Source organism: Ursus maritimus, unplaced genomic scaffold (genome assembly GCF_017311325.1).
Source record: "Ursus maritimus isolate PB19 unplaced genomic scaffold, ASM1731132v1 scaffold_3, whole genome shotgun sequence".
Taxonomy (NCBI): Eukaryota; Metazoa; Chordata; class Mammalia; order Carnivora; family Ursidae; genus Ursus; species Ursus maritimus.
In genome coordinates, this window is record NW_024425563.1 from 26,348,901 (window position 1) to 26,376,527 (window position 27,627).

Consider the following 27,627-nt stretch of genomic DNA (forward strand, 5'->3'; position numbering starts at 1 on the left):
TTTTTGGGGTTCACTAAACTTCTTGGACCTAGAAGCTTATGCTTCATGCCAAATTTGTAAATTTTAATCTGTTATTCTCATGCTTTTCTAGCTCTGACCTTGTGACCTCACTTCCTCTTGGACTCTAAACATGTGGTATAGTTCCATAGTTCATTTTTTCCAGTATATTTTTCTGTTTTTCAGATTAATAATATCTATTTTTCTAACTTCCATTTCACTAATCTTTCATCAGTTGTCTCTCTTTTTGCCATTGAGCCAATTACTGACCTTTTTTATCAGTTATTATATTTTTCAGTTCTAAAATTTCCATTTGGTAATTCTTTGTATGTTCTGTTTTCTTCTTGGACATTTCTGTTTCTTTAACAAATCTTTTTTAAAAAAAATCTTTTTATTTTTTCATTTGTTTCAGACATGTTGATAAATGCACATTGAAGCATTTTTATCATGGATATTTAAACATTGTCATCAGATAATTCTAACATCTATGTCATATTTTTGTTGGCATCTATTGTCTTTTTCAATTTGAGATCTTCCTGGGTTTTGGCATGACTAGTGATTTTTATTGAAACTCATACATTTTTCCTATTATATTCAGAGACTCTGGACCTTATTTAAACTTTTTTCCTTCTGATACCATTCCAGAAGGAGGACAGGGAGGAGCACCACCTCATTATTGCCAAGTAGAGGCAGAAATTCAGGTTCCCCACACAACCTCTGGACATATGAGATGTGGGAGGGACTCCTTGTTACTGCTAGGCAGGGGGTGGGTTTGGTGATACAAGCAGTCCCCACTGATATCACAGTGACTTTGTTATCTCTGGGTGATTATGAAAGTTCTGACTCTCCATTAAGCTCCCTATATGATTTCTAGTAATACGGTTGGAGGTGGTGGGTACTTATTACTGAAAGCTGGGGATGAAAATCCTATCTCCCTATGTGATCTGTCCTGATACCACCCTGGCAGGTATTTGGGGGCAGTTGGTACAGCCTCTTGAGGGTGTAAGTCTAGGTTCCCCACACAGCATTCATCCACGTGGATGGGAGCATGGCTATAGTTTTTTCTGTGGTGTTTGACTAGATTGGAATGATTATTGTCTGAAAGTTTTCAGTCTTGCTACTTCTCCCTTTTCTTCATCCTTTGCCGCAGAGATCAGGCTTTAGTTGGGTTTTTTTTGTCTATACTCATTGATGTTTCTGGATCACTGGCTACTTTGGCTATAAGTCGAGGATATGTAAGGCAAAAAGAAAACCCAGGAAACTTAACCACTCTGTCATTTCTTGGGTCCTGTGCTCCCTAGCCAACTTGCCTTCTCTCCACCTTTCAGTCTTCTGATGTTGTTTAATATATAATACCTATGAATTGTAGTTGTACTTAGCATGAATAATAGGAAAATATATGTGTGTTTCATCTTCCCAGAAGTGGTAATGACCCTTGGCTTTTTATTTTCTATTGTTTTTCAAAAATTTTTTATGTATTTTAGCAGGGGAGGGGCAGAGAGTGAGGGAGGGAATCTCAGGCACACTCCATGCGGAGCACAGAGCCTGATGCAGGGCTTGATGTCATGACCCTGAGATCGTGACCTGAGCCAAAACCAAGAGTCAGACATTCAACTAACTGAGCCACTCAGGTGCCCTGACCCTTGGCTTTTTCAAATCTCCATTATGCTTTGGATCTTAGCTCAAAAATCCGTTCCACTAGGAGCCATTCTCTTATTTCCCTTAGGACTGAAATCCTAAATTATTAGAAGCTCTCAAAAAAAGCATGTATTTCTCTGCTTCCTAGCATGTATTTTAAAATAGCAGTATTAAATGAATTTGTCTGATTAATGTGCTTCCTTTATTAGATTCTAAGTTTCATGTGGGTAGTGATTGTGGCTGTGTTTTAATTATTTTGTTCACAGTACCCAGCAATCTGCTTGGCATTAATAGTAGATTCTTGATAATATTTGTAGAACGAACAAGGCAATGCAATAAAGTAGAAAGAGCTCTAGTTTTTCAGTTAGATTTTACCACTCTACTAGAAGTACAATTTTTACATCTTGTTTGTCCTTTACTGTTTTCTCATATAATAATATTAAGTAATATAACGCATGAGTTTCTCCACATAATGCATGACATGATGCCTTCCAGTTTCTAACAGCTATTATTTCCCTTCTTCTGCTAGCCTTCTTTTCTAGAAAACTGTAGTCTTGCTATATTTCATTTTTTTTTTAATTTCTGATGACAACCACAGTGCCTGGGACATGGCAGAAATTCAATAGTTATTCAATGGAATTAAATCAATATGTGCATTATTATTTTATGGGACTTATATGAGGTTTCTGATGTAGCATTATATATCTAAGAAAATGTATATAAAAGGAATAAAACTTAGAAGGGAGAAATAGTTTTGTTTAGAAAGCAAAAGAGCTGATTTATCAGTTGTTCCCCCTTGAACAAGAAGAGCAAGTTGAAAATAGTAAATACATCCCAAGGAAAGAGTACAAATGTTCATGCTATAAGAAATACTATAGAAAGTTATAAGAACAAGTACATTTGGAAACATAAAAAGAAGGTGAACTGTGAAAAACTCTGAAAAAGTAGATAAAATAATTTTTTTCCAAATGGGATAAATTTTGTCCCTTATTCCCAAGAAAGGGGAAAAAGAAAAGCAGGCTTCAAAATATGCACTTGACATTGATCGTAGAAGGGCAAGAACTGTAGGGAAAGGGATATAGCCCTCTGCGAACCTTTAACGGATCAGGTCTGTGGTACTGCCCATAGGGTGACTATGAAAGGGTTATCTTTGGGGATAAAAGTGCCTATTGAATTTGGGGCAGCATGATATACACAGGCTACCAGATGCTTCCATCTCCTGGGAAAGATGTTACTTGTGATTGTGAGAAAAGAGGAGAAAATCATAGGGAAATCCAGAACATCTCTGGTTCAGGTTTGAGTGGCAAGGAGAAAGTGGTGAGAAGAAAACTATGAGTGAATGTGTATAAATGATAGGTCAATATTTAATCAAAATATACTATGTGCTGGGTGCTGATCTATGAGCTTTACACATATTTAATCATTTAACTCATTATGACTGGTGTTCCTGTTATGATATTCATGTAGGGATATAGAAGTTACAACATTCTTGTAGGCTTATTGATACTATCTTTCCTGGGTTGGAGATAGGGGGATGTATGTTTGAAATGGGACAGAATATACCTTACATCCTACTGCTGTGCCTTCTGTTACGGGTGGAATTGTGTCCTCTCAAAATTCCTATATTGAAGTCCTAACCCCCAATACCTGAGAAGGTGATCTTATTTGGAAAAAGGGTCATTGTAGATGTAACTAAAGATGAAGTCACACTGGACTAGGGTGGGTCCTAATCCTACTTGACAGGTGTCCTTTTCACAAGAAGAGAATGGACACATGGACACACACATGTACAGAGAGTATTCCATGTGAACATGAAGACCGTCATCTACAAGCCCAGGAGAGAGGCCCCGAACAGACTGTTCCTTTAACAACCCTCAGAAGGAACCAACCCAGTCAACATGTTTGATTTTAGACTTCTACTTTCAAGAACTGAGAAGACAAGACGTTTCTGTTGTTTAAGCTGCCCAGTTTGTGACACTTTGGTACGATAGCCCTAGCAAACGAATACTTTTCCTGGAGCACTGACCTTTGTGGAGGTTACTTATCCTTTTGAAAACATGAACAGAACAATGGAAGACCTCTCCAGAGAAATGCAAATAGACACAATTTTACATGTTGTTTCAAGAGTTCACAGATGTTCTGGGGCGCCTGGGTGGCATAGCAGTTAAGCGTCTGCCTTCGGCTCAGGGCGTGATCCCGGTGTTACGGGATCGAGCCCCACATCAGGCTCCTCCGCTATGAGCCTGCTTCTTCCTCTCCCACTTCCCCTGCTTGTGTTCCCTCTCTCTCTGGCTGTCTCTATCTCTGTCNCCAAACTGAGAACCTTTGTTCTAGAGTCAATGCGACTTCTCCCAATCCCTTTCTTAAGGTGATGCCTCCTGAACATATTGCCCTAGACCAAACATCTCCCTCGAAAAAAAACACCACTCTTTAGTGTGTGGCAGCATATTATACCAACAGAGAGAATTATGCTCTGAAGGGTTGGTGCCTTAGAGCTGTGACTCACATCACAGTATTCCACTACCTTAGAAATACCTTGGGCCCTACCACAAGCCCCTGGTAAAACGCACAGCTGCTTTTCTTTATCTTTGCTTTCTTTTTTTAATTAAAACAATCTTTTTCTTATAATTGCTACATGTAATTTATAGGGCCGAGTATGGAAAAAGATAGAGTAAGCTGTTGTTTTGGTGTGGTTTAGGGAAAAACTTGAACTCAAAGTGACTATTTATATTTATATTTAAGAGTGTGGGTAAAAAGGGGAGCAAAGAGGCTAAGAAGTAGCTCCCCAAAGGACAGAAAAGCTCTTATAGAGGATATGGGAAGAAGACAAAATCTCCCTTTGCTTCCTTCAAACCCTGCTTAGTACCGAGTGTCTAACACATACTCTGAATCTCACATAGTATGTTCTGCATGCACGAAGATGAAAGGCATTATGAAAATAAACATGAGAACCTGCCTTCATCCCTGTGTGTGCGTGTGTGTGTGTGTGTATTATGTAGCTATGTCTTGCAGTCTAGGAGTTGGCTTTCTCCTTCTGCTCAAGTAATCTGTTATTGTGGTTAAAACTCTGTGAAACTGTCTTCTGTTGCATTTTCTAGCCACAGATAGAAACTGCTCTTGCCATAGCTTCATGTCATCCTTGAAGGATGCCTTCCCCCTGTGTTTGCATGATCTTCCTCTGTCACTCACTTTGAGGAAGAGATACCTTGTCTTGATAGTGCCAATGCCACTCATATATCGACCCATAAGAATGAATCTATATTGTTCAGCCATCATTATTATCATCAAACAAACATTAAACACTGTGGCAGATAATCTTGTCTGCCAGCCGAATGAGAGTTCAGAAAGCACAGCTGCTCCTGACGTTTGCTGCCACAGGATAGAGGGATCATCATTTAGGATCCTTCCTCTCATGCTTCTCTTCTCTCTTACAGGCCTCTCTGTCAGGAATTCTCAATTATTTGTATCTATTGAAATCCTGCACACTTTTAACCTCTTATGGCATGTGCCACCTCCAGGAAGTCCTTGTGAGTCTCTCAAGTGCATGGGATATCCATATTTTATGATTTTCCTTAGGTCACAGTAGTACACTCATCGTGCATTTATGTTACGTCCACTCCCTAGATGGTAAGGTGCTGAGAATAGTGCTTGGTCTTATTCATATTGCGTCTCCCTCAGTCCTTCACACACGGTGCTCACAACAGGGTGTTTTGGAATTTTTTTCCTGAAGTCCTTTAATACCTGGCTTTGACACATAGTCTTCTTGGATTCGTCTAAATTTGAGTTGGCTTTTGTATTTGAGGTAGAAAGTAGTTTGGCACATGGAAAATGAAGAAAATTGAAGAATAGGCAAAGGAACATAACAGAAGATGCCAGTCAATATCTTATACTGAGAATCTTATGACATGCAGTAAAAATGTAGTGGGAAGTTAAAAGATAGGAAAGTAGAGAATGAGGAAGGGAGTTGAGATGGAACCTTGGGAAACACAATTAAGTTAAAGATTATAAGATATTTACATTTATATGGCAATTTTCTCTCAAGGAACTTAAAGGGATTGCAGTAATACAGGCACAGGTCAATCCCTTGCTATCCGTTTTATATCACCAGAGACAAGATAATGCCTGGATGCAAGAAAGAATTTAGTTATTATTTGTGGGATGAGTATATGAAGTTCTTTGTATTTTGGAAGAAAGAGGGTTTATTAAAGAACACTGGATTACAGAAGGATGGTAGAGAAAATGAAGATAGGTCTCTAGGTTTTAGCCTTACTCAATTTCAGGAAGATATATAGCGGTGGCAGGGGAAAGGGTGGGAAACAGTGGTGAGAGCTGATCAGATCTTGAATCTTCCTGGTAAAAAGATGGATGTAATGTTGGTACAAATGCAAATTATTAGATGCTGGCTCTACTCAGCTCAGCTACAGAAGTAGCAGGCCTCCGACAGAAGCCTGAGCTCTAGATATGCTTGATCTCAGCAAGCTTATCTAACATAGCTGATAGTGGAAGTTTTTCTGTTGTGGTGAGAACACTTAACATGAGATTTAGCCTCTTAGCAAATGGTTAAGTGTACAATACAGTGTCGTTAGCCACAGCCACAATGTTATATATTAGATCTGGAAAACTTAATCATCTTGCATAACTTTTCTTAAAGACACGTTCCCAGGCTTCCTTAAATCAAGACACCACTCCTTCTGTTAGATTTCTCACTTGAAAAAGAAACACTGAATTATCCACAGTGAGTAACCCTGAAATAATACTGATAGTGTTTTCTTCTGTGGGCATAATGCAGAGTGGGTGTAAAAGTGGGTACAGGAAGTGGTACAAACTAACAGAAACAATATAGTGAGAGTGGAGAAGGAAAAAGCCCAGCTTAAAATAGTTTGTCCAGTAAATAATTATCAAAAACATAGTGTGCATCAGTAAATAGCCCGTTGGAGGGAAACACATTGATATGTTTGGGGAATAATGAGGGCGATTTGGCTGAGAGCTGTGGGACATGGGAGAAGGGGATGGTAGGCGATAAGATCTGAAGGGTGGCCAGAGACAGACGGGGAAGAGATAAGCAGTTTGGATTTTATTCTAAGTTTGATGCCTACACCTTGGAAGCTTTTTTTTGGTTTTGTTTTTTCCTAGAGAGGGTGTGAGAGAAGGGGGGAGGGACAGAGGAGAGGGAAAAGACAATATTAAGCAGGCCCCACACCCAGCACAGAGCCCGACATGGGGCTCAATCCTGAGACCATGACCTGAGTTGAAACCAAGAGTCTGACGCTTAACTGACTGAGCCACCCAGGCGTCCCACCCTGGAAGCTTTTGAATGAAATGACATAATCTGATTCAGTTTTTTAAAAGCTCTGCCTGGTTGCTCTGTGGAGAAGGAAGTGTAAGAGGGCAGGAATGGAAGCAAGTTGACTGGTGGGCTAGCTGAGGTTAAGTGTGGATAACACACAAGGATGGTAGCAGGAAAGCCAGCAAAAGTGACTGGATTTAGGAAATGTTTTGAGATATACAAATTGACAAGACTTGCAGATAGATTTATTGTAGGGGAGAGGGAGAGAAATTCAAAGATAACTTCTGGGTTTTTGGACTTAACAGCTAAGTCAGGTGGAACAGACTGGAGAGGGAAGGCTCTGGGCGGGGAGAGCAGATGCTTAATAGACACTCTCTGGGGATGATGAGTGGGCTGTTGGATACATGAGCCTGGGGTTCAGGAGGAGGGCAGGGCTAGATATATGCTTTGGGTAGTCATTAGTAGAGAGATGCTATTTACATGCAGGGACTAGCTAGGGCCATATGGAAGAGTATTGATAGAGGAAAAAATGGAGCCTGGCCTGCATCCCGGGCACTCTAGCATGTAGAAATCAAGAAGAAGAGAAGGAGGAAGCAGAAGAGACAGAGGAGGGGAGGCAACTGAAGAAGCAGGAAAATTAGCATGGTAGAGTGTCAAAAACAAAAACAAGTCAGTAAGGAAATGATAACTCAAACACTGCTGGAGAGTTGAGAGAGATGAAGTTTGAGAGCTGGCCACTGTGCAAAGCAAGAGGGAGGTGCTAGTAAATTGACTGAAGCAGGTTGAGCAGATAGTAAGAGGCAAGGAAGTTGAAATGACTATGTCCACTAGTTTTAGCCACAAAGGGAAGAAGAGAAATGAGACTGTGGTTGCAAACAGGAACAATTCTTCCACTGCAACAGGAGGAAAGGCAGAATTTAAGGGTGTAGATGCCGGTAGAGACCAATTTGATATTGAAAACAAGAAGCCATTATCTTCAGAAGGCAAGAAAAAAAGAGGAAAGCAATTGTACTTTCTTCAGAATCATCCATCGCCATATTTGTTGCTTGATGAAATGTTAGATCATGGAAAATGGAAACTGCAGTGGGGCCTGTGATTACTCACTTGGTGTAAATTTATTTTCATGCTTCATGTTCATACACAAGTTGTTTAAACTAGTAATTTTAATCCTTAGGAAAGCTTGCGAGACAATTCTGTGCAGAAAAATAAATAACATAAAAACATTTAAAATGTTTTAAATTGCTGTTTGGGCATCAAGCTGAAACATAATTTTGCTTTGATTACTATGTCCTGTTCTGCATGTATCTCTACAAGTATTAAAAAAACATAGTGGAAAATTTAGTGGTGTAACAGGTGATTCTACAAATAGTTATTCTTCTGAGCTGTTATGAAATAAGCATAAATGTATAAACAAAAAACAGCTTGCTCTGGTTAGTTTCTTCAAATTCTAATATACAGAATTTTAATGCTGTTTGTCTCTGCTTTGCTAAGTAACAGTGGACCAGCAATTTAGCTATTCTATGACCATTCAAATATGTAAAATTGTTAACAAAGAACCAGGGTTTTAAGATCTCAGGGTCCTCTTAATAAAGCAGTATTAATACATATTTTTCTGATTTTTGTATTGTAGTAAAATATATATAACATAAAATCTACCATTTTTTTAAGAGAGGGACAGAGGTGGGGGAGGGGCAGAGGGAAAGGGAGAGAGAGAAGAGAGACTCTCAAGCAGGCTCCATGCTTGATCTCACAACCCCAAGATCATGATCTGAGCCAAAATCAAGAGTTGGTTGCTTAACTGACTGTGCCATTCAGGTGCCCCTATTTTAACCATTTTTAAATGAACAGTCAGTAGTATTAAGTACATTTATATTGTTGTGCAACCATCACCACTATCCATATCCAGAACTCTTTCAAAAAAATATGAAAGTCTTTGTCAATTTTCATGCCATCATTGAGAAGGTACCACGCTAATTTTCTCTGTTATGTTCTAATTTTAGTATATGTGTGCCAAAGTGACTACTTATTCACATTTTAAACACTTACTTACATAAAGAAGAAAAAAATTATAGAAACTGTGACTCTGAAAGAAGAAAAAACTATGGAAACTGTGATAAGCAAGAACCATTTGATTATTATTATCAAAATAAAGCCTTGTCCATAATGTTCCATATCAAGATATTGAGGCATGGAAGGTGACTATGATATTCCTCAATAAAATACTCTTTGGTTGTACACTCAGAGCCAGATTATTGGAACCAAGGTGATCATTGCTATATTTTCCTAATTTTCTGGTTGAAAATGAAACAACTAAGCAAGGATTCAAACCCAAATTGATTGAGTTATTAAAGATTATAAAACTTAAGACTAGATTTGGAAAGGTATAATTAACCATGTTTTCATAACCAGTAAACCATGGGTGAAAGAGGTACCCGTTGGCCAGCCTGACCCCACAGCCCTTGCTCTTAACCTCTCTGCTCTAGTGTGTCTATTATAAAGTGATGGAAGACTACACCTCCCCCAAGTTTTAAAAATTAAGGCCTTAGACAATCTCTCCAAACTCATCCTGTTCTCATTAACACATTGTTTTTGGTTGTGCAAACACTTAGACGCTGAGTAAATGGTAATCTCAAGGTTTTGAGTTGGACTCACAATTATTTCTAAGTGTTTACTAGCAAATGTTTTCTCTATAGCTGCTAGGGGATGGGGGTAGGGGGTGGAGATGGGGGATGGAGGATAGGGGATGGGATTAGAAGATAGGGGGATGGGGATGGAGGATAGGGGATGGGGGATGGGGATGGAGGAAGATTTCATCACTGTTCTTTGCTGCAATTTCTCTGTATTCATTCTCATAATTTGCTGACTTCTAAAAGGATGCCTTTGAAATTAGAACATTTCTTAAAATAAAATTGCTGTGCCAGAAGACTCCATTTAGAACTTAATTTCAGCTCTTATCTACAATATTCCTGCATGTACATTCTGATTTTCACACCTGTTATGCACTGATATCTTAGTTTGTTTCCAGAATTTGCCCTAATGGAGCTTTATTATCATATACTATCTAATTCAGGAAGCCCTTACATATTTGTATGAGGTTGGTGAGGTTTCTGCTTGTTTTATTTAGACTTCGTGTTGCGGGCTTTCCTCACACTGCACCCCCACTGCTGTTCTTTATTAGGAACTCTCAGCTCTAGTTAGGTGAAAAGAGCAAGGTTCTGGAAGACCACTGAACCTGGTTTGATTTCACCTCCTCCACTCATTACATATCATGCAAGATTATGGTCAACTTTTTAATTGCGAGGATTACAGACAGTTAGAATTTTAGATTTACACACAATGAGGTAGAGATTTGTGCAGCTGAGTGGAAATATATTTCCTGGTTGGTGAGTGGATCACGGGCATGGCTTTTCTTTTTTTTTTTTTTGGAAGTGGCTTTAGTCTTACCCGGATGAACATACAGAAGTAACAAAGAAGTAGGTCTGAGTGAGTTCCATGTTCTTCTTATGCTCCCTTCTTCTTCTTCTTCTTTTTTTTTTTTTTTTTAAAGATTTTATTTATTTGACAGAGAGAGAGACAGCCAGTGAGAGAGGGAACACAAGCAGGGGGAGTGGGAGAGGAAGAAGCAGGCTCCCAGTGGAGGAGCCTGATGTGGGGCTCGATCCCAGGACCCTGGGATTACGCCCTGAGCCGAAGGCAGATGCTTAACGACTGAGCCACCCAGGTGCCCCTCTTATGCTCCCTTCTTTCCCACACTCCTTCCCTTTTCTTCCCGGAGCTTCTTCACCCAGCAGGTTTGACCAACCATAGATACTACCTCATGGATGAGGTTAGATCCACAAAGGCAGGTGGGTAGGAGGGGAGAAGAGGGAATGACTTTCCCAGTCCCATTCCTTTTACTCTCCTCCTTCCACACTGGCTTCTGACACTGCTGGCTAGGGTGTCTCAATAAAGGTCCACCCACAACCTTATTGTATCAGATACCAGTCTGGCTTTTCTCTTCATTTGTAGTTTTGTAAATTCTGAGAGAACTGTTTTTTATTTACTTAAGAAAATGTGGTATATAAATACAGTGGAATGCTATTTGGCCTTCGAAAAGTAGGAAATCCTGCAATATGCTGCAACACGGATGAATAGTGAGGACATTATGCTAAGTGAAATAAGCCAATCACAGAAAGACAAATACTGCATGATTTCACTTATGTGAGGTAACCAAAAGTCAAATTCATAGAATCAGAGAGTGGAATGGTGGTTGCAAGGGACTGGAGGGAGGAGGAAATGGGAAATTACTAATCAATGGGCATAGAGTTGTAGTTAAGATGTATACATACCTTCTAGAGCTTTGTTGTACAACATTGCACCTGCAGTCAGCAATATTCTGTTGTATACTTAAAATTTTCCTAAGATGATAGAACTCATGTTAAGTGTTCCTTCCACAATTAAATTAAAAAGAAATCTATTTTCCAGTGAGGAAAGCTAAATTACACTTGAGTTATGCTCGAACCTCCAAATTGCATCTGGTCTCTCTTATCTGGCAATTTTTCATAGAACTTAACATTGTAGAGCCAAAGAACTGAATTTCTGTGGCTTGATGTGCTTCCTTAGATTCTGTTACCCAGAAAAAAGATTTCTGACCATGTACTATCAACAACATATGCCTTAAAATAAGGATCATTGCTTAAATGGTAAACTTTTGAATTCTTAAAGATATATTTCCCATGTTCTCATTTAGGAAATGAAATATTACTTTGAAGTTTGACTCTCTCTTTTTAAAAAAAAAAAAAGATTTTATTTATTTGACAGAGGTAGAGACAGCCAGCGAGAGAGGGAACACAAGCAGGGGGAGTGGGAGAGGAAGAAGCAGGCTCATAGCGGAGGAGCCTGATGTGGGGCTCGATCCCATAACGCCGGGATCATGCCCTGAGCCGAAGGCAGACGCTTAACGACTGTGCCACCCAGGCGCCCCTGACTCTCCCTTTTTTTTTTTTTAAAAAAAGGTTTCAATTATTTTCTAAAGTTGTATCAAATATAATTCTTGATAAAGAGGAGGATAGTATTTCTTCAACTTTGGTCGAATACATGACTGTATTTGAACATATAAGCTACCCATAAAAAAGGGGACTTGGCACTGTACAAATATCCTGGTAGAAACACATGATGTATGTGTGAGCAATTCCCAATGTTTTCAGTGTCCTGTTTTGTTGCCTCAATTTTAATGGTGATTTGTGTTTTCTGAGCCAGAATTGTTTCAACTGAACACAAAAGTTTCTATTGTCTGGTGTCCTACAACATGAGCACGCCTGAGCTGCAACCATTGCAAAGCCTTCCACGGGTCAGTTTTTGTTTTTGTCCCCGCTGAGACCCTCCTTTTTTTCTTTTACACAAGTGAACCAAGAAGAAGCAACTATTATTTGACCAATTTATTTAAAATCAAAGTGAGTAGCCACTCACTCACTCTATGTCTCTTAAAGAGATGACCGGATATGTTTTTAAACCCTGAATGCTACAACTAAATTTAGCCAAAGTGCATTGCTTTCTGAATGCTTCCAAAATGGAACACTGTGCTTTTGATTGCTGCTTTTGGAGTCTCATTAAGACTCTAAAAGGTCAAAGGAACAAGGACTGGAACAAAATACATTCATTTACAATACCAGTACAATCAAAATGTGGAAATCAGCCACATACATCATATGTTTCTACCAGGGTATTTGTACAATGCCAAGTCCCCTTTTTATGGGTAGCTGATGTGTTCAGATGGAGTCATGTATTCTACCAAATGTCTACAGTGTTATTACTAGTGGAGAAATATTTTAGACTGCCAATTGTTTGCTCCATAAACTAATTTTTGAACAGAGGGTGATGTCAGAGTCAGATATTTTTGCCATAAAATGAAATCTCTATCTCTATAGATTTAAACTTTCTTGAGATAGGCATTCTTCCCAAGGCCTTTGCTCTAACACACATTTTAAAAATTTCATGAGGTGAAATTCGCACATGGGAAGTTGCCACGGAGGGATGACATCATATTTTGACAAAGAATACATTGGGAATACAAACTAACTTAAAACTCAGTTTTCCAAAGAAGAGTCTGACTAGCTTGAAATTCAGTTTTCTCTAGCACATTCTGTAATTTATTTCTGCTACTAATAAGATTACTGTCATGTGTGTGTGATGATATCCTATAGAGTAATCAGTGGGAGATTTCCTTTAATTTAAATTTAGCCTTTAATATTTCCCTTCTCTAACATATTAAGACCTCGCTACTTTGGGGTGCCTGGGTGGCTCAGTCATTAAGCGTCTGCCTTCAGCTCAGGGCGTGATCCCGGTGTTCTGGGATCGAGCCCCACATCGGCCTCCTCTGCTGAGAGCCTGCTTCTTCCTCTCCCACTCCCCCCGCTTGTGTTCCCTCTCTCCCTGGCTGTCTCTCTCTGTCAAATCAATAAATAAAATCTTAAAAAAAAAAAAAGACCTCACTACTTTAAACACAACTTTAAACACCTCACTACTTGGCTTTTCTTATTCTGTATTTAGCTTTTTATTTTCTTTGGCTCAAAATTAGAGTAAAGTAACCACAGCACAGGACCTTTTTGTGTCCATAACTGATTGCTATAGTATTTAACATTCTTCTATTATTAAGACCTACTATATTCCAGACATTAGTCTAGGTGCTAAGAATTCAGCAATGAATTATGAAGATAAAAATCTCTGCCTGGTGGCACCTCGGTGGCTCAGTCAGCTAAGCGTCTGCCCTCGGCTCAGGTCATGATCCAAGGTCCTAGGATCCAGTCCCATGTCAGGCTCCCTGCTCAGCAGGGAGTCTGCTTCTCCCTCTCTCTGTCCCGCTCCTCCCACCCACCCCTGCTTGTGCGTGCTCTCTCTCTCTCAAATAAATAAGATCTTAAAAAATAAAATCTCTGCCTGAACAGTAAGTCTTTCATTCTGGCATATGTATCTATACCTAAGGTAGTCTTTTCCACCCCAACCTCCAGAAAAAAATTCCAAAATTTTTTCGCCAATCTTATCATTTATTTTTTTAATCTTATCATTTTATTTTTTCATTTTAATTTTTTAAATCTTATCATTTTAAAGGTTGGATATTTTTTTGAAGTGATCACTGTGAATTATTTTTAAGCTGAGAAAACAGTGTTCATGGTATTCCTTAGAGGTGAGAACTAGATCAATGCTGTTTAATGTTTTTATCACTGAATACGATTGGTGTTTCTTAAAGTGTGTCTTATGGACCACCTATATCAGAATCCCCCAAGGTGGTGATTACCATCCCTGGGATTCACTTCCTAGCTCCTGATTCAGAATATCAGGGTAAGGGTCAAGGATGTGTATTTTTAACCAGCAATCTGGGTGATCCGTACACATGCTGAAGTCTAAGAATTAATTATTAATTTAGACAAAGAGCTGAGGAAATTGAATTTATGTTAGAAAATGACCACAAGCAATTGGACAAAAAGAATGGTTGTGGAGTTTAGAATTAATAGGAAACAATAAATGTAAATATCATTATTATTTTAGGACAAAATGGAAAAGGATATTTATGAATATTGATGAAAAATATCAAGACAAAATGGTGATCCTGGGATTACATACACATATCCATGAAGGTGTCACTTAAAGCGTATGTCTGCAGTGCGTCATATAGTGAATATGAGGTTCACAGATTTAAGGCGTTTCACAATTGCCAGTTGAGACTCTTCCCTCCTGTGTCCCACTATTATAGTCTTAATTTTACAGATGAAAAAACTGAAGCACAGAAAGGGTAAGTTACTTTCCTCAGGAAATGCGGGTAGTAAGACAGAACCAGGGTTACAAACCCTGGAAGTCTAGCTCCAGATTCTCTGCTCTTACCAGCTACTGTCACTAAAGAATGATGAATCATTTCAGACCCCACTCATACTGCTCTATCAAAGAATTATGCAGCAATGAATGCAATTTGGCTCAATTTAGTATGCAATGTGTTTATGACATACTGCTTCACTGATCCAAATGAGAGGTGAGTATTTACTTATACAATTCAGGGCTGTATTAGAAATGGTCCTAGACAAGGGTTAATAGCCTAAAGCTCTAATTAAACTGAAATCAATCCATACTTCATCTTAACATACTCCTGCATACAAATTGCTTAAGACCCACATGTGAAACAATCCAATATTCAAGTTAAATTCTGCAAGATGACTTCTTTCTTATTTATCTTAATAGCTTATCTATCTTATCTAGCTTAATAGATATTTTGACCAATATCTATTAAGCTAGTTATAAAGAAAGAATTAAAGGCAAATAATGTCACATCCTAAGGCCTTTCTAGAATGTCCTCAGGGGTCATTCCAGGGAAGACAAAGTTACAATTAAAGAAAATCTCATTAGCTTATCTAGATTGCACAAAACCCTATAATTAGCATATTCTGTATTGACAAATGCCAGTATGGATTATGCTTACCCTGTTTTTATTTGAATGTTCCAAGGCTCCCTCCTCCCACCATTTTCTGAGCCTATCCAGTCACTTAATACTAAAATACTACCATCAATTTAAAGATTTTCCTTATCACCCTACTCTGGCTACCTCTTGGTCCACTCTCCTCTTGAAGCCTAAAAATATTCTTGGGGCACCTGGATGCCTCAGTTGGTTGAGCATTGGACTCTTGATTTTGGCTGGCATCATGATCTCAGGGTCCTGAGATCCAGCCCTACATCGGGCTCTGTACTCAGCAGGGAGTCTGCTTGGGATTCTCTCTCCTTCTCCTTGTGCCCCTCCCCCTGCTCTCACGCTTGCTCTCTCCCTCAAATAAATAAATAACTCTTAAAGAAAAAAGTATTCTCAATACATAAAATGGTATGAAAGGGCAAAAAAGTTATTTTATGAGCAACTGGCATCAGTATTTCTTCCATGGAGAATACTGTTTCTTGTTAAAGAAATGCTTTACTGTCTTGGGAGAGAGAACCTAAGACTGAGAATAAGTCTGAGGGACAGGGACAGAGTAAACACAAAAATGAAACACAATTGGAGGTGTTGGCAAGGGGAGCCTGAGGAGCAAAGAGCCCCCATAACATTGAGGGAGGCTGCTACTGGTCTGAGACTGAAATTTTAGTCATTTTTGTTACTGTGATACAAATTTTTGTCTTTCCAAATATTCTGTGAGTTTTGCTTTACACACAAACGCCTGATGTGAGTGGTTTTCATGGAAATCAAATCAATGGAGTTCTGTGTCAAGGTTAAAGTGGAGCAGAGAGGAGGAAGGAGCAACTAGCCATCAGCTGGATGGAGGATTAAGAAGGGAGAAATGAGAGCCAGAGAAAACTGGGAGAAATGGCTCCCAGCCATTAATCTTCCCAATGAATGACGAATGGGGTTTCAACTAATCCTATATAGACCTTGATGAGAGGATGACCCACCTGGGAATTTGGCCTTATATTTAGTTACCCTTGATGTGATCATCTTATCTTTTCTTCCTTTCTTTCTTTTTTTTTTTTTTTTTTTACTACATTTTACGTTTCTGGTTAACAAGGTATTCTTGTCTTTTTTATTATTAATCATTTTTCTGCATAGTATATTTTGCACAATGTAGGCTACTACATATTTATTGAGTGTGTGTGTGTGTGTGTGTGTGTGTGTGTATTTGTGTGCTAAAGTGAAAAGTGTGGTGGATTGCGCATCAAACTGTCTGAGACTTATAATCTTCAGGTTATTCTCTTGTGGACTTTTAAGGTTCTAAGCCCTTAACTCTTATAGGTACTTTTAGAAAATATCTTTGCCCTTCACTTTTTCTAGAAAGTCTGGGTTATTTCATATTGAATATTTTTATGGGCTGAAGTGGTCATTCTTTTAAAATAATATCTATAAACGTTTTCTACATGAAAATATATGATAGTTTAATTTCTTAAAGTTAATTTTAATTTCTCAGCAAGTATTTCAGACCTTATATGTATTTTAAAGTTTATGATTATTTTAACTTTGTGACTTAATCTGTGGCTAAGCTCATTAAATTTTTAATGCTGGAAGTGTATTTATTTTCCCAAAAGGATTCTAAATATTTAGAGTAATTATAATTATAAATATTGGCATCTAGAATTTTGTTGGAGGATGCATTAAAAAAATACTACTTGGCACCACCTACAGATGAAGAAATCAAAGCATAAATAAGTGGGTATGGCACAGAATGGTGTTTTATCTTTGGAATTCTGCTCATAACTCCAGTAATGTCTGCACCCTAAGAAATTCCCTTTAAATCTTTTCATCTGCAAGAGAGCTATTCTATTGATCTTACATATTTGTTCCATGGTTTATAACAAAGACTTGAAATAAGTCAGTGAGAATATATTTATGTTATGCTTTTATAACCAACCATCTTGTGTGGTAGACAATATTATTTCCACCTTACATACAGGTGTGGTAGGCAGCTGTTAAGATGGCCTCAAATGATCCACACTTCTCATTTGATGTACTTGAGTGTGGGTGGGACCTAGTGGATCATTCCTAAAGAACAGAATATGGTGAAAGTGATTTCTTTATATTACAAAGAAATTGTGGCTGCCATTTTCCATATCCTTCCTTCCTCTCTAATTGGCTTACTCCAAAGGAAGCCAGCTGCCAGGTTATGAGCTGCCCTATGGAGAGGTCCATGTAACAAGGAACTAGTATCTCCAGTCAATAGTCAATGAGGACTAGAAGCTGTCAACAGCCAGGTAGGTGGTTTGAAAGTGTATTTGGTGGAGCCATGATATAACTACACCCTTTCCTACACCTTTGAGATACTCTGAGCCAGAGGCACCCAGCTAAGCTGCGCTTGGATTCCTGACTCACAGAAAAGGGATAATAAATATTCATTTTTTTAAGCTGCTACACTATGGGGTAATTTGTTGTCTTGGTCCATTTGGGTTGCTATAGTACTCTACCATGAGTTGGGTAGCTTGTAAATAACAAAAAGTTATTTTTCACAGTTCTAAGGGCAAATTAAGAATTAAGAGCCAACCTTTTCTTCAGATTAATTTACAATTTTCATTTGCTTTTACTCTCTGAAAACTTGACTGAAGTTAGGTTTTGTTCTCTTTTCATTATCCTTTGATTAGATTTTTCTGGAGATACCAGAGAACTCTCTTAGCATTTCATGTTTTACAATTGTTCTTTTTCTAAGATGGATAGGTATACATGTGTGCACACACACATATAACTGAAAGATGGCCCAATTTGTATTTGACTTTGTTGTGTATGAGAATAACATTTGTAAATAATATGCAGAAATCTTGTAAGTTTGAATGTTGACTGAGATCCCAGGGAGAGGAACATTGGGACTTTATTTAGAAATGTTCTATTCCTGCCTTATCAGCATTAACCTCCTCCCACCTTCTTCCCAAAGGTAAATTGAATAGATAAATTACATCTATACCACTAGGGGACCTAGAGTTGAACACATTCCAGGAGAGCTCTTTGTATAATTGATTTGTTCACAAATTTTATTTTGGAAAAAAAAAGGTAAAAACTCATCTAGTAATTCTGGGTCTATTCTATCTTAAAAGAAGAAATTATATGGTAAAATTTCAATAAACAACACTAAAATATATCTCCCTTTTTAAAAAAGATTTTATTTATTTGAGAGAGAGAGAGAGAGAGCATGAGTGAGTTTAGGGGCTGGGGGAAAAGCAGGCTCTCTGCTGAATAGGGAGCCTGATGTGGGGCTCGATCCCCAGACTCTGGGATCATGATCTGAGCCGAAGGTAGATGCTTAACCAACTGAGGCACCTAGGCACCCCTATATCTCCCTTTTGATAAGTGTAACTGTCTTTTTCACACTTCAGAAATTAGATTTAATATCTGCTCAATATAAATGGTATGAAACATTTGTTCTACAGTGTCTGACTCAAATTTCAAGTAAGACATTTGAAAGACCCACAGCTCAACTTCCTCAATGATAAATTCATATAAACTATGGATTTTAAAAATGATTACGTTCTTGAGGAATAAAATAAATGCTATTTGAGAAGTTGCTGATTATTTATAGAAGACATTGATTATGTTAAGTGCATTTTAAGTAGTAGTTTCTCAGCATCTTATTAGCTAGGATCTCTCACCCTATTGACCACTCCTTTATCATCTCCTACATTTAACCCACTACAAATGAATGCTAGTCCAAGGTTGTATCTACCAACAGAACAAGTGTTGCATTAAGAAAATGTATGTTATTGCATGTATTGCATGGTGCACTGGGTGTTATATGCAAGTAATGAATCATGGAACTTTACATCAAAAACTAGGGATGTACTGTATGGTGACTAACATAATATAATAAAAAATATTATTAAAAAAATAAAAGAAAATTTATGTTATTTTTCTTTCAGATTTGAGAAACTTTATATCATGATGAGAATTGGAATAAATCCCAAATGTCCTTAATTACGATATATTCCCACTTCAGAGTGGAAGTGTCATAATTTATAAACTGCTAGGAAATAAAAAGGAGCCAAATATCCATTTGGTTGTGTGTTAATAAATATAGACATATATTATTTTTGCATTTCCTCATTATACAAAAGCAAAGGATTTTTTTTCATTACTTTAGCACAGTTAATTTATTATTTTCAAGCTGGTGCCTAAACTTCTGGAACATAAAATTAATGGGCTCATGGAAACCCTCTCTGAACTGCCCAAAGTCAATAGTGGTTCTTCCCATCTGTCATATAAATTTGTAGTATGTCTCCTAGGTGCATTAAAACAAAGATACACACTAAACTTCTTTCCATTCCCATTGGTACAAGCAAAAAAATGAGTAGTCATAAATGAATTCTTTACATGAAAACTCTAAACCTGGAAGCCCCGATTTAAAATAAACTTGGACATCACTCAGCTTTGCCAACCAACTCTTTCAGACTGCCCAATGACACTTATTTATAGAGCTGTTTAGATAATAATGGAAGAAGGTTTAATGACTTGTTTTCTAAGCTAGCAACCAATGTCAACTCCGTGAGTTTGATGACTGCTTATAAAATGATCTGACTGCATCTGTTTTCTGTTGAAATAATTAAAATTGGAAGTGATAAGAATATATTAATATTTAACATTACAACTGTTTTAGTCATATTCTGAGAGAAGAGTATTTTTTGACCCAGAATTACAGCATTCAAATTCACTGAGAATGAATGAATTCATGGCTCCTGTAGATCTTTCTACAATGAGAGAATAATGGAAAAGTTGGGTAATTTCAGCATTTTCTGTTGTCTTATGTTGGAATTGAACTCAGTTTAGTCTGAGCAAATCACGGTTAAAAGTTTGGGGATGCCTGGGTGGCTCAGTTGCTAAGCATCTGCCTTAGGCTCTGGTCGTGATACCGGAGTCCTTGGATAGAGCCCCGCGTGGAGCCCTGCATCAGGCTCCCTGCTTGGCGAGCCTGCTTCTCCCTCTCCCTCTGCCTGCCACTCCCCTGCTGTGCTGTCTCTCTCTGTCAAATAAATAAATAAAAATCTTAAAAAAAGGGGAGGGGGAATCAAGTTTGGAGTCAAAAAAGTACTACATATAGTGAGTCCAAAGAATGAGGCAAGGCCAAGAATGGAAAAAATAGAAACAATGAAGTCAGAAAGCGGGAGAAAAAGATAAAGTTGGAATATGGTTTAAGCCACTGGTCTGGTACAGTGGTTTACAAGTGAGGTTAACCATTTTCAGATAGTGACAGTATTAATTCTGAAGTGATAGCAGCACATCAAAGTGAGATTGAAGTTGTGAAATCACACACATTTAACAATCACAGGGATTGTAAAAGCAAGATACAAATCCTCACTGTCCCTACTACTTACCCATAATTGCTGGAGCTCCTTCAGTATTCATTTTTTCTTGCTACAGGATGGCTGAAAGTTGAGTGACCATATACCCAGGTTGCTCTGACTGTCCTAGCCAATGTATGAATAACACCTCCTTACACTCTCCTGAATATCCCAGTTCAGGTCATAAAGTTTATGGTCACTCTAGTTAAGACCCAAAATGAGAAGATGTGAACACTTTAATCCTCTCTGGATTATTAGGTTATTACCTAATTTTTTCAACCTAGAAAGCCTGTTGTAAATCATATAGGAAAGAAAGATTTGTTTGATTATTCCTTCCGTGTAGGATGACAAAATACATGGGAAGGGATGAGATGTTGTATTCCTGGAGAATTAAAACAACAACAGCAACAACTTTGGCAGAGAAATTGGGTTCTTATGTATTCAGGATATCAAAGATCCACAGATTATGAGGGTAAAGTTGAGAAAATTGATAGAAAGGTAAATTACTTATCTCCATCTCATTGAAGTTTCTTTCCCCCTCTCTGAGGTTTTATTTTTTCATTTGGAAGCTATTCCTTTTTTTGTTTGTTTGTTTGTTTTTTAATTTTGTTTGGTTTCCATACATTAGATAAAACAGTCACCTCTCCCAGTCTTGAAGGAGTGGCCTCACATGGGGAATAAGCCTTACCTTTCAACCCTAATCAACCATAATCAACCGACCTACCTCTTGGTTTTCCCTCAAATCTCTGAGATTATCCCAGCAGCCAACTTTATCTTTAATGGTCCCTGGTGGTTGCGGGTGCGCTAACACCTGTCAGTGACCTGAAGGGGATGCTCTTTCTCAGCACCTGGATTCAGGCTGATTGCAGCCAGACCCTCAGGTGGCAGATTTTAAAATATGCAAATATAGTCAGCAGGGCCACAAGCATAAGCCCTGCTGGTCACCAGTGGTACATGATCTACAGGTGTCCTCCAGCATGCTGCGTGAAAACCCTGGCGCCAGACGTAAAAACGGGGACACGGGATGCATACAAAAGCTCCCTTCTGGACATACTGGTGCTCTGGAGCCAGCAGAAGGGAGCTGGAATGAGGCAGAGGGAGATTGTGTAGATGGCACCCACCAGGAAAAAGAAAAAAGATGTCTCCTGCTGGCTAGAAAGAGGCAAAGACAGAGGTAAAGATGGTGCCTGCCAGCCAGCAGGCCCCTAGCTGTGCACTAAATTAGATGGCTGCCCCTCCAGCCTGCACTTGAAGCTTAACAAACAAGTCTCATTCACAGAAAGTCTGGGCCCTTCTCAGCTGGCTACGTCTGCATCAAACACTGGAGCAGGCAAGTCCCAGCTCCTGAGCTATTTCTCAGATCCTTATAGCCTTGTGGGTCTGAGGGACATGAACCCCACTGGGTTTCAAGGCTGGATGTTTGGGGGGCTCCTCTCTCAGGCGCAGGTCTTAAAAGTTTAGGGGGCCTGGTGTGGGTTCAAACCCTTTGGTCCTCAGGGAGAAGTTCTGGGATTTGAGTCCCCTCCTTAATGTGGATCCTGGCGCTGTGGGTGCGGTTTATGACCAGACTGTGTCCGAGCGCCTCCTACCTGCTGCTTTGTGAGACTTTTCTTATTTATTGGAGGCTTATCAATTGCTCAGATGACAGTTTTTAGGTTCTGTTTTGTTTTGTTTTTCCCAGAGGAAGTTGTTCATATATAGTTACAGATTGAGTGTGTGGGAGGAGATGAGCCTAGGCTCCTCTGATGTTACTGTCTTGAACCAGACCTCATTGATATAAAGAAATACTGACATACCTGGTAATTTTTAAAGGTTTAATGGAAACTTGGGGTCAGAGAAAATGTAGCACAGGCTATAAATGAATCCTTAATTGAGATGAATATGAAATGGTTAAGTTAATATTACAACGTTGTCCTTTATTATGCATGTTTTTTATTCAAAAGCTATTAATGCCAAAACACAGTTTCACTTAGATCTTGAAAAGGAGAATTCTTTAGGCTTAGAAGTAGATTGGAAAATAAAACATTCATGGGGATTTGAATTTGAAAGTTGAAATTAATTTATCACTTCTCATTTTGTTATTCAGTGTGAAGTCCATGTTCTAGGCTATGCTGAGACCTTTCTCAGAAAGTCAGTGATGTTCAGTGGGCTTGGGAACTCTGTGTGGGTACTCTGACAACAGAAGCATTAAGGAATCACTTGATCACTTGGGTGTTTAGTAATGAAGTTAAAGTGGTTCACTGTGATCATTTCTGTAATTAGAAGATGAAAGCTGATTAGTAAGTGGTACTAATTTGGGAGGAATTAAAAGTGTGGGCACGGTTAAGTGTGAAATAGAACATTTGAGTTCTACAATTTATTTTTTTATGAAAAATATGTGAGATTATTTTTTTTAAAGACTCCAGACTTTTGTCCCTGGTCTTTCCTACTCTAATTTCTCCTCAATATCTAGACAGAGTGGTTTATACATACTCTTCCACTTATTTTCCATTTTCTAGTTAACCCACTGCAATCTGGCCTTGTGCCAGATACTCTGAAACTGCTCTTGCAAGCCATTTGTTGAGTCATATATTGGACTTCTCTTTTGCATTTGATTCTGGGATCATTTTCTCCTTGATATTCTGTACTTCCTATGTGTCCTGATACCAACTTCTCCTCGTTCTCTATGACTAGCTCTTGTTTCCTTCAAGGATACCTCTTTTTCTGTCATTCCTTACAACTTGGTTCCTATCATGCTTCTCCTTTCAGTCTTTACGTGCTCTCCTGTTAAACTCATTTATTTTCATGGCTTAAATTTCCACATATATGTTGAGTATTTCCAAATATATAGCTGTAGAATTTACATCTCTTTGAGGTTCAGTTCTATTTCTCTAGCTGCCTGTAAGATATCTTTGTACAAATGTCCACAGGCACCTGGCACTCTGCATGCATCACACTAAATTCATCATATTATTTCTCAAACCTTGTTCTTCTCATATCCTCTGACTCAGTTCAAAAGAGAAAACAAACTCAGACTTAGAAATACTGGAAACTTAGGGGCACCTGGGTGGCACAGCGGTTAAGCGTCTGCCTTCGGCTCAGGGCGTGATCCCAGCGTTATGGGATCTAGCCCCACATCAGGCACCTCCGGTATGAGCCTGCTTCTTCCTCTCCCACTCCCCCTACTTGTGTTCCCTCTCTCGCTGGCTGTCTCAGCTGTCTCTATCTCTGTCGAATGAATAAATAAAATCTTAAAAAAAAAAAAAAAGAAATACTGGAAACTTAAAATCAAACAAACATACATAAATCAGGTCATTGATCTCTACTTAGTGTTGCATTTTTAAAAGACAAAAGTACTTCATTATGAAATAGGTAATCAAATACCATGATAAAAATGAAAATCATGAAAGTAGCTGTTTTTAATGCTTTGGGATATAAAGTTTTAAAATTAACTAAGAAAGTCATAAACATTAGGTCCTTGGACCTCTTGGACAGGTAAGGAAGCTAAGGACACAAAAGCCAAATGATTTATCCTGATAACATAGACAATAACTTGGATATTCCAAATTCACATTCATCTTATTTCTCACTGCATTATTGGGCCAGGTAATATGTAATAAACTGTTTCTAAAGAACAGTGTTTTTCAAATTTTGGGCCTTAGGACCCCTTTACACTCTTGAAAATTATTGAGGACATCAAAGAACTTTTGCTCATATGGGTTATATTTCTTGATGTTTACTATGTAAGAAATTAAACCTAAGACATTTTTAAAAATTATGTTTAATTTATTTAAAATTAATAAAGCTAGTATACATGTTAACACAATATAGTTATGGAAAAATCTATTTTTGAAAAAAATTATTGAAAAGAGTGACATCGTGTTGTACCTTTTTGCAAATATCTGAATGTCTGATTTAGTAGAAGACAACTGGATTCTCTTATGTCTTTCTGCATTCAAGCTGTTACGCTATCACATGCCATCTAGCCTCTGCATGGTTCAATTATACACCCATGACAGGAGAGAAAAAACAGGCAACCAATGTTTTAATATTAAAAAGAAGATAGCTTTGATCTCTTTAACTCCCTGAAAGTACTTGGAGGATTCCCAGGGTTCCAGGACTACCCTTTGAAATGTGCATGAATCCTGGGAGTCCTAGTATTTCAAAGAACCATTGAATCCCAGTTCTGTAGTTATGCTTAGTGAGCCTTTTGGACAATTTAACAATTTGGGCTCTCATTTTCTTTATAGATAATATGAGGATAAAATTTTTACAACATAGATTTGTGGTTAAAAACATGGACTCCGGGGTGCCTGGGTGGCTCAGTCTGTTAAGTGTCTGCCTTCAGCTCAGGTCATGATCCCAGGGTCCTGGGATCGAGCCCACATAGGGCTCCCTGCTCAGTGGGGAGCCTGCTTCTCCTTCTCGCTCTCCCCCTGGCTTGGACTCTCTCTCTCAAATAAATAAATAAAACCTTAAAAAAAAATGGACTCTAATACCAGAAGGCTTTGCCACTTACTAGCAGGTGACACTGGGAAAGTCACTTCATCTTTCTCTGCTTCATTGGAAAAATAGAGATAATAGACTCTAGTTTTATAATTAACAGAATTAAGTATGTTAGTATTTGTAAAGGTTTTATACAACCACAAAGTAACAGTTGTATTTCTTAAATAAAACAAAATATTATATTTAAAACAATTATACATAAATGTATTTTATTGGCTTGAGGCTTAAAAATAATAAAGCTTACAAGGGTACAAGGAGAGGACCTGGGAAATAATATATTCTTGAACAGAGTCTTGGAAACAATGATTTGTAAAATAGTTTCTAGATATTATTAAAGGCCCACAGTCTAATGAAAAGAAATAATACAATTGGAAGAGGGCCGCAGAATTCCACTAATATTCGATGTATTGACAGATGATACCACTGATGCTTTGCAAAGCTATATTTTTATGAGGCTTAAAACTTTAATCAACCCAAATTTGCAACTCAGGGTAATGAGAGATGGTGCTGGTATAAATACGTGCTGCCTTTTACAATGGAAGTATGAGCAAGTAACAAGTGATTCTGGTTCTCTTTCTCTCTCATTTGTTAATTTTAGTCGTTGGGCACCTCAGTGTCCCAAACAAGAAAGCGTTTCCTAACAAACAATGAATGTCTAAATGTTTTGAGAATCTTATATTTTCATTGAGTTTTTATTATTTCATCCAGTTTAAATACATGATATATTTCACTTGATAAAAGATTACTACACCAACCTTGAAGCAACTTCTTTTGACTCCCAGTCTTTACTTGAGTTCTAACTCCTGCCTCATCTTTGTTGCTATATTTTGACTTTCATCCTGTGTGGGTGTTGGAGAAGTCTGATGTGTCCTTTTGTGTAGATGCCATGGCCAATCCACTGCTCTCTTCTCTTCTAGTGGTGTTGGTTTTATCCTGTTGCCTTTCCTACTAGTGCTCTGCTTAAAGAGTCATTCTTCCCACCCAAAAGGAAAATTTCTCTTGAAAATGTGACACCCCAATTCAGTTAACACTAGAGGATTGTTCTCTGTGAGGATACTTACTTAACCCCCAGATTGTAACCTTCTCTTTCATGATTACAATGTCTCAGGTAGGACTTGTCCATAGTGGGTGTTCAGTAAACTTTTACACTCTTCAAATACTATAGGGATTATTCCCTATTGAGGACAAATATGAGGGAGATAATTCTGTATCACTTTTTAGAAGTCATCCAGTATTTGTCCATTGATTTATCCCTGACCTTATGGGAGTATCCTGCTATTCCAAGAGTCTTCTTTTGCAAGTCAGAATTTGGAGACAGATATTAGACACAGTCAAATACTTCTTCCATGTTGGCTCCTGAAAAAATCTGTGTATGAAGTTTTTATTATCTTTATAGACAAGGAACTTCACCCAGAAATTAAGTGATTCTTCTAAGGTTAGTTAGCTGATACTTAAAGACCTGAGACCTAACTCAGGAGATCTGAATCCAAGTCCTGTCTACATTTTCCCCAAATTGTACAATTTTATTGCAATAAAGAATTTTTGGAGTTAGTACCTAAGTCATAAAAGAATTGCTTCCAAATTTAAACATTTCTGAGTTTTTATTTTAATATTCTATAATTGGAGTTAGTTCAATAAAAACAAATCTATAAGCTGGAAACTCTGTATTTCAAATCTATTAAAATGAAAAATGAAATAAAACAAGCCCAATTACTCTACCTGATGGTCTCTAGTTAAGAAAGCATAAGACCATGTAATAAATCCCTCCAGGAGTTTGAGAATTTAGTTCAACATGAATGACTAAATTATTATATTCTCAATGTCTTTGATTTTTTTGATTATTATATTGAACCATAAATAAATTACAGTTAAATCTGGGGGAGCAATTAGAAGAAATTATAAATGAATAGAAGTATTTATGATGAATAAATGAGAAAATGCATTAAACTTGAAGACAGTAAGAAGGAGTGATACCAAATATCTATGAGAAAATAAAGGTAGATCCTAGGGAGACCATGGATCAATTTTATGCCTATTTATCTTAAAATAAGGTATTAATCAACTTAAAATTCTAGACAGAAAAGTAATTTCTTCAAGTTTTGATATGAAAACCTTATCATTTTAAGAAGGGTTGAGCAACAGAATAAGCTCTCAGAGAAGAGAAGGAAATCCTATAATTTGAAATCCTTGAAGTCAGGTTAATAGATTAATATTGATGACATCAATCCTCTAATGCAGGAGAATTGCTTAACTGGCTTGCTGGGGAACGTTACTGATTTAAATTATGTTCATCTGCTTGGAAATAAGACTTCAGGGGAGTCTGGGTAGCTGGAAATATATTAATTCTTGCTTTTTCAAATCATCCAAAGTAAAAAGATGTTGCCAGAAACTCATCAAGTCATTCAGCCAATAGAAGAAAAACTTTAATTCTGATTCTTCTTAAATTTTCAAACTGTATATACTAA

At 37.9% G+C, this 27,627-nt stretch overlaps 1 non-coding gene across 1 annotated transcript; it reads right to left on the reverse strand.

Annotated features, from left to right (window-relative positions):
* Positions 1-8,838: 8,838 nt before the first annotated feature.
* On the reverse strand, positions 8,839-8,945 carry LOC121105929. Its single transcript, XR_005838671.1, has one exon. It is a non-coding gene; the product is annotated as a U6 spliceosomal RNA (small nuclear RNA).
* Between the last annotated feature and the right edge of the window lie 18,682 nt (positions 8,946-27,627).